We start from the raw sequence: 8,510 nt of genomic DNA, 5'->3' as shown, positions 1-8,510 counted from the left end.
CCATCCATCCATCCATCCACCCATCCACCCACCCATCCACCCACCCATCCATCCACCCATCCACCCATTCGTCCACTCACCCGCCCATCCGTCCATCCACCGACCCGCCCATCCACCCATCCATCCGCCCGCCCATCCACGCACCCGTTCATCCACCCATCCATCCATCCACCCGTCCATCCATTCATCCATTCATCCATCCGTCCTTCCATCCATCCACCCACTCATCCACCCATCCACCCATCCATCCACCCATCCACCCATTCGTCCACTCACCCGCCCATCCGTCCATCCACCGACCCGCCCATCCACCCATCCATCCGCCCGCCCATCCACGCACCCGTTCATCCACCCATCCATCCATCCACCCGTCCATCCATTCATCCATTCATCCATCCGTCCTTCCATCCATCCACCCACTCATCCACCCATCCACCCATCCATCCACCCATCCACCCATTCGTCCACTCACCCGCCCATCCGTCCATCCACCGACCCGCCCATCCACCCATCCATCCGCCCGCCCATCCACGCACCCGTTCATCCACCCATCCATCCATCCACCCGTCCATCCATTCATCCATTCATCCATCCGTCCTTCCATCCATCCACCCACTCATCCACCCATCCACCCATCCATCCACCCATCCATCCACCCATCCACCCATCTACCCATTGGAAACTCCAGACGATATGCCTCTGAAAAGGTTTTTGGTTTTACAACAAAATGAAAGTATTTCTGTACAGCTATATCTCTTTTCATTTCAAGTTCGACAGTGCGTGTGACTTGTTCAAATGAAGCATTCTGCACAGTGCCTCTGCATGTATTTGCTGCGTAGAATATCTCATGCGATGATGACCGCAGTTTCGGTCTCGATCAGTTGCGCCAGTATAACGCATAAGAACTTCGGAGATGGGTGTGAACGTATGAGGACAATCTGAAATCGTGGCTTTGGCATCCAGCGCCGCACTTGAGCGATAACACATCGGCCACTTGCGTCAGACAAGTAGCCTAGGGATGCAGGTGAAGTTATACAATTTCTCGAAAGCTGGGCGGCATGGTTCGTGCATGGTGCTGATGGTGGTGGAATTTATGGATGAGAAAGTTTAGACATGACACGTGTTGTTCATTCGCCTAAGGAACGAATGCTTGTAGTGGTTTCACGACCTCCTGGTTTTCCCGCGAGGGACGTAAGTTGATGTGCTTGATCGACTCTGCATACAGCTCCATTCAGCTTATCCTCAGTCCTCAATAACGGAAATTTTGACGAAAGCACATTGACACCTCAAAAGGGAAGCGCACCCCTTATTCAGACAAGTTATTCAAGTAAGAGAGCGCTGTGACTGCTACAATCTACAGCCGAGGCCGTAGCAGAAGGGATATATCCGTGCAAATAAATTAGTTTGCCAGAACGACAAAGACATGTAATAAAGGGCTGCATAAAGCAGTTGAATTCCAGACTGCATATACTCGTCTGTACTATAATCTTCTTTATTGCTTTTAAATTGCCACAGGCCTGTTTGCTTATTGCACCGAGTTGACTGATATAGCGGTAAGGCGCTAGAAACGCACCAATCAAAGTGACAAATCCGAATCTTACCGGAACTGAAGGCCACAATCTATGCTGTTGAAATTGCATCGCTAAAGAGCCCAATCACCCATTTAGTGGAGTGTATTTATTACAATAATTGCTGAACTAAGAGAACGGAGGCCGGTCACGGTAGCCCAGCGGTCCAAGGAATGTACTCTCTTCGCTCTCTCGGAAACCGGGAACGAGGTTTCGAATCCCACACAAGGTATGGATGTTTGGTATGTGTATGTGTTTATTCTGTGTTTGTGTTGTCCTGTGTTTAGGTAGAGGCCTTGAGACGGGCTGATCACTCGTCCAAGTAGTCCTACCCTCTATAAAATTATCACGAAACTGAGGCCAGAGGGCAGGGCACAAGGGGGCTGTAGAGCCAGTGAAAAAAAAAGAGAACAGTGTAGTGTTTTTCTGATTTAACTGGAGTTGCTGAGCCTCATTCCCAGGACGTTAAGCAGCATTATGTCACGATTACACCCACAGCCTGAACAGTCATTGAGCAAGAATTGCAGAACAGACCAACCTTAAAAGTTGCACAGATTTTGATCTCACAACTAAACCATTAACCTGTTTATGACTAACTATAATGCGATGTTATAGGATGCTCACTGGGAAAACCCAGAGATGAGCTAAGACGTCATTAAACTCAGCACTGCACGATACAACTGCTAAGACGCACAATGTAAACCTACCAATTCCTGTGGTGCGACCTGCTTCCACAAAAGACTCCCTGGAGTCTGAGTCACGGAAGAAGAAAAACTGCGACACATCTTGTGAAGATGAAGTGATGTTACCAATCCAAGAACCTAATCAGGCTATAAGCTATAAACATTAAAGCTGGTATGGAGCTCTGCACTCTAAATTAGTATGAATATTAATTTGTGACTCACTAACTAACCAAGGATTGGACTGCCACGTTTCAGTTGTCGGCAGGGGGGGGAAGATTGACTTTTATTACCACACCCAGGACGAATTTGAAGACCAATTATCTTTCTGTGTAGGAGTAACAGAGTCTTTCCCCCGGGGATAAAGCGGCAGGATCATGAAGCTCCACCTCAATTTAGGCCACAGGATGAGATGGTGTGGAGCTGGTTTTCTTTAATTATTAATTTAATAACGCTTTCAAGTAAGGAAGCCGGTCACGGTAGCCAAGCGGTCTAAGGCATTCACTGTCTTCGCTCCCTCGGAAGCCGGGGTCGTTGGTTCGAATTCCACTCAGGGCATAGATGTTCAGTGTTTGTGTGTATGTGTTTTTTCTGTGTTTATGTACAGGTAGTGGCCTTGCGACGAGCTGATCACCCGCCCAAGGAGTCCTACCGAATGTCTGAGATCTAGTAAACCGAAGTTAAACGGAGAGTTTCATGGAGGTAGGCCAAGGCCCAAATTGCGGCTGTAGCGCCAAAGGAAAAGACGATCAGTATGGGAACTATGTAGCGTTGACAATAGGATGGTCAATGAAAGTGGAAAGTTGGTGGAATGAGAAACGTTAGGAGGAGTCTCGCCCCAGCGCCACTTTGTCCATCACAGTTTACATATGATCTGTACTGGGACTGAACCCGGGTTGCCGCAGTGCTGTAGAACTTCACCTAATGTCATGATACGAGTGTAAACAGTGGCTCCTAAAGCGCGTTGTACCCCACCCTGGGGGGCGGTGGGATTACCTAGGGTACGCTAAGAGACAAGGGGTGGCAAGGAGCGTTGGAGGTGGACTCCTCCGAGCACTTGTTCTCTTATTTACGACTGAAGTGACTTTAGACCAGACAAAAGGAAACTACTATCACTCCATCAAGTCCATCCATCGCATTAAGCATTTGCTGACAGCGAAGTAGTTACTGAATGTATTATCTTATTTTGATGTCATTATCTTCCTTAGTGGGCTGTGCAAACCGCTATTTTGTAGAATGCTTTTTGTACGGTAGGACATGGGGCACTGGGGCTGAGTTTATGAAACCAAGGTAGCGGTGGCCTTAAAATATTTGGGAACCAATGATGTAGATGGGCACCTTTACGTTTGCCGTAAGAGAATATAGAAAGATCGTCAAGAAGCACGAAACGGTAGCAACTGTCATTACCGAGAAGTAACAGAAACGGAATGACAGTCAATTGTTTACCTTTTACATAACTCGATCCTTATGACAACATCTTGTGAGCACGCGGTGACGTAGTTGCTTGAGGCACTATGCTACAAGCCGGAGGGTCGCGTGTTCGATATCCGATGAGGTGGAATTTTCAATTGACTCAATCCTTCCAGCCGCACTATGGCCCTAGGGTCGGCTCAGCCTCTAACAGAAATAAGTACCTGTAATCTTCCTGGTGGGGTAAAGAGCGGCCGGCGCGTCAGGCTGACAACCTCACCGCCATCTGTGAGCGGATTTTTTTAGAAAATATGGGATCCTCGACGTCTCACAACCCTATGGGCCTTTACGGCTTGTGACATGGATAGCTCTACCTCTTTTTTTCCTTATTACATTATTTTATACCAGGTCTGTGGTAGCAACGTAGGATTGCATTTTCACGTGAATTAGTGTCTTTAGACGAGGGTTGGATTGGCGAATCGATTTGGTGGATATTCACTAGTCGTAACTACAATTAATTATAACACTTTCAATATTACTGTAATTATAACACATAAATAAATCCTTCTCTATCTGCTTTAACCATTCGTTGCTAGGTAAGAGACCTAAACAATAGCTATTCCTCTGCAAAATATTCCCTATCCGTTTCCTGGCAACGAATTTTAACACAGGAACTATAACTGTCGCACTCCAGATATCATTGCACAACAGCACACACAAAGTCCTCATATCACGTGTTAAGTTCTCACTGGCCGACTTCTAATTCTTCTTCACTTCAAAATTTCCGTGACTATGTCTACCGGCAACGGCCGCGCCATAGCTCAAGCGGTTAGTCGCTGGCTTCCCACAGCGGCCCGGTTTCGATCCTGGGTCTCGTCAAGTGGGATTTGTTGTGGACAAAGTGGCGCTGGTGCAGGTTTTCTCCGAGTACTTCGGTTTCCCTTGCCAATCTTCATTCCACCAATTGCTCCACAATCACCCTCACCTATCATCTGGGGCTGGTATAATAGGCCAGAAGTGGCCGCAGTACAAGGGGCTTAGTCCCACCCCACTAGCAATAAAAAAAATGTCTACCGGCAACTGACTCACAACTGCTCCAAACTTCTGAATTCACTTCTCTTATAAGCACTCTGCATAAACCCCACGGAAAACACGGTCTGTATTGTTGATGACGTCGCGTTGCATAACACGGTCCGATACGCGGAAATGTGTTTAGCGAGCCGTTGCCTAGAAATGGATTATATAACCCCATTGTTCTACTGTTGCGTGCGTGTATAGCTTAGCAACCGCTGTTTCTGTGGCTCAACATTCCATACATGGAGTAAGTATGTCACATTATTACTTTTCCACGTTTCAGGAATGTGCTACGATTTTCCTGAAAGGTAATAATACGGCCCATGATATTTTTTGTTGTCTGTCAGTTCGCGGTCGCGAAAATCTGGTCCATTGGATAACTTGGCGACGTAATTTGATAACTGATCGTTACAATAGGAGAGTTCACCGAGGCAGCTGCGCCTTCTCTGCCTGATTCTTAACTTCGTGGCTGCGAAATGGTTAAGAATAAATACTTGATTTCTCCATTTGACGAAACACTGAATAAATGCATATTTTTCACAAAGGACGTTCGTGCTTCTCACAGTATGTATGTATGTATGTATGTATATATGTATGTATTTATGCATGTGTGTATGTACGTGTGTATGTATGTATGTGTACATATGCACGGGAATTAAATGGTTTCCGATACAACTGAGTCGTGACAAAGGAATATCCATGCGAAGACTTCTTACAATACTGAAAACCTTTAAGGCGATGGTCTCTGTTCGGTTCTCCCGAAACTATGGAGGTCCGAGCAGCCTCCAATGTGGAGGTGGGGTCTAATGCCTCCACCGTAGCCCTGCGAGTCCTAGGAGGAAATGAAAATGAAAGTCTCGAATCTGAAACAGTAAAATATGGTCGCGAGTCCCACGGGACTCGGATCCAAGAATGAATTCGCTGGCGAGCACCAGCAGCAATTGTAAATGACAGAACCGTCCTCTCGGAAAGAGCCCTCCACTGACCCCTATACTGAGACTGACCAATCCAATCAATGCCATCCGATCCTGTCTCTGTAAGATTCATTTTAATATTTTCCTCCCTCCTACGTCTTGGTCTTCCTAGTGGACTATTTTCTTCTGGCTTTCCCACCAGTATCCTATATGCATTCCTCTTATCCCCATTTGTGCTACATGCCCTGCCCATCTTATTCTCGCTTTCTTCCATATCCTCCTAAATTCATCGTTCACCAATCACCGTACTGCTGGACGCTACACCATTTGAAACATGGAAATTTTTGTAAAAATAAGTCACTGCCATTTCCTTGTGTCCTCCACGACAACCGGTCACACGGCGGTATTGCGCTCAAGTGGGGTAGGCACAGTTCTCGAGACATGCGTCGACAAAGGGACATGTTACATATCGACAGTTGCATAAACAGGCAGGAGACGAGGTGGCCGAGTGGTTAAGGCGTTGGACTGCTAATCCAATGTGCTCTGCACGCGTGGGTTCAAGTCCCACCCTCGTCGTTAGCTTTTTGATCTTCAGAAGTGGAATTGTCCGAAATGTTCGCATTGTGTTTGTTAATTCAAAGATCTGTAGAGGATTGAGGGAATTGATTATTATTAACTGCAATTCTAACTGCACTCTGTGGCCATGTGCCCGATATATATGTAATGCCTCTAAGCTGATACTGTAAGCAGAAGTGGATAATACCATCCTGTTGTACTGGGCTAGTCTTTTCTCGGTTACATCAAACAAAATTCATGGGAGCTATAAACAGTTTATCTTGGCGAACACAGTAACGAGAAATCCAGTGATTAATATCTGAAATGAAAAGTATGTCGCAGCCATAAGATTTGAGGTTCTCCCAACAGTGGTTATGAAGAGTTCTATCTTTTGGGATATAACCCCGCGTAGTCCGTTGAAAGTCAACGGACGTTATCTTTACTTTCGTAGATGAAACATTCTGACAGACGCCACATCCCCTTTACGCTTTGTGTACGTCACATGAAAAACGCAACAATTGACGTTTATCTTATTTCATTATCCCATATGGTTCCCTTACTGGGCTTCTTCGCCGAGCCATCCGGTTCACACATAGTTACTACACTGCAGTGGAACAGATCAGTCACCAGTGAGATGAGGCGGACTAAAGTTGTGGACATTCGCGCGACGGGGTGGCTAAGGTGCTGGATTGTTAATCCCATGTGCCTGCACGAGTGGGTTCGAGCCCTATCCACATCGGTAGTAATTTAATCTTGGACGAACAGTTCGGACCGCTTGCACTGCTTTAATATCATAGATGTGGTCACTGCGTGTGCTAATTCAAATATACCTAGAGAATTCGGCAGACTGGTAAGTGGTCTGGAATCTTAATTCCTGTCAACTGACCAACCATGAATGTTGTGCCGAAACATGGTAACTTCAATCATTCTTTCAATAAGAAGCACATTATCAAAGCCAACTGAAAATTAAATACATAACTGTACATTTTCTTCGACAATAGCCCAAGAAGATGGCTTAAGCAGTAATTGTTTTGACTGGCCTCGGGAGGTACCCGTTTCGACTACACTAATTGATGTTTTTCGTGGTTTTCCTTAAACCCTCCATGCAAATGCCATAATTAGGCCACTGTCCCTTTTTTCTGCATCATTCGAATTCATTTACTGCTATACAGTCTTTCGATATCTTAGAGTCTGATTCACTGACAGCGGCGTTAAATAAGTTACTAGTAAATGAAATTCTAGCCGGTCACGGTAGCCGAGCGGTCTAAGGCATGTACTGCCTTCGCTCGCTTGGAAACCGGGATCGTGGGTTCGAATCGCACTCAGGGCATGAATGTTTAGTTTGTGTATGTGCGTTTTTCTGTGTTTGTCTACAGGTAGAGGCCTTGTGACGAGCTGATCACCCGCCCAAGGAGTCCTATCGAATGTGTAAGATCTAGAAAAACCGAAGTGAACGGAGAGTTTCATGGAGGTAGGCCTAGGCCCACTGGGGCTGCGGTGCCAAGGAAAAAAAATGAAATTCTTCGACAGTGGAAAGAAAACTGAAAGCCGCTGCCTGATGCCATTACGTTTGAAGAAGAAATGTAACGTAGACCTTCCATTTATCTAACAAAAGATGGAAGGATTTCTTTTTATTTTCTTAAATATTTTACGTAACAAAAGAATTTTAAAGATGTTTATTTAATGATGCTGTATACCACCATGAATGGATTTTATGTTCCCGTTTGTAGGACGAGGCAATCACAGTGGCCGCGCGGTCTAAGGCGTGAACCGTCTTCGCCCGCTCGAACTCTGGGATCGTGGGTTCAAATCCAACTCGAGACATGGATGTCTGTGTGTTTGTGTTGTTCTGTGTGTATGTAGCGGCCTTGCGATCGACTGATCCCCCTTCCAAGGAGTCATACCGACTGTGTATAAAGAAAGTGAAAAAGCGGCCAAGGTCCACAAGGGCTATAGAGCCAGAGGTAGATAATTTGTAGGAAGAATGCACATCACTAGAAAACATAATTAGAGCAAAGAAAATACAGACTGTAGTACGATTCTACCATTTTATCTGTCCTTTCTCAGCTGTGCATATATAATGCGAATTAAAATAATCCTGATCGATTTCTCTCTGCGTCTGGACAGTAAGCCGCAAAGTTCTGAGATGTGGAAGTCAAACTCCGCGCTTTTCTAACCTCAAATTGAGGCAATGATGCGCTTCACGCTTCCATTTCTACATGAGAAAATAAACCGTAGTACGGAGGGTGGGTCCCATACCTGGTCAGGAAGTGGTGGAAAGCGTAAGTACTCCTAGCCCTCCGAAGCAC

General features: G+C 45.9%; 1 non-coding gene across 1 annotated transcript; it reads left to right on the top strand.

Moving 5' to 3' along the window:
* Positions 1–6,140: 6,140 nt before the first annotated feature.
* On the top strand, positions 6,141–6,222 carry Trnas-gcu. Its single transcript has one exon. It is a non-coding gene; the product is annotated as a tRNA-Ser (tRNA).
* Positions 6,223–8,510: the final 2,288 nt, after the last annotated feature.

The sequence above is a fragment of the Cryptotermes secundus genome, unplaced genomic scaffold (assembly GCF_002891405.2).
Source record: "Cryptotermes secundus unplaced genomic scaffold, Csec_1.0 scaffold267, whole genome shotgun sequence".
Taxonomy (NCBI): domain Eukaryota; kingdom Metazoa; phylum Arthropoda; class Insecta; order Blattodea; family Kalotermitidae; genus Cryptotermes; species Cryptotermes secundus.
Note: the sequence above shows the minus strand (reverse complement) of the source record. Positions and strands in the feature narration are given on the sequence as shown.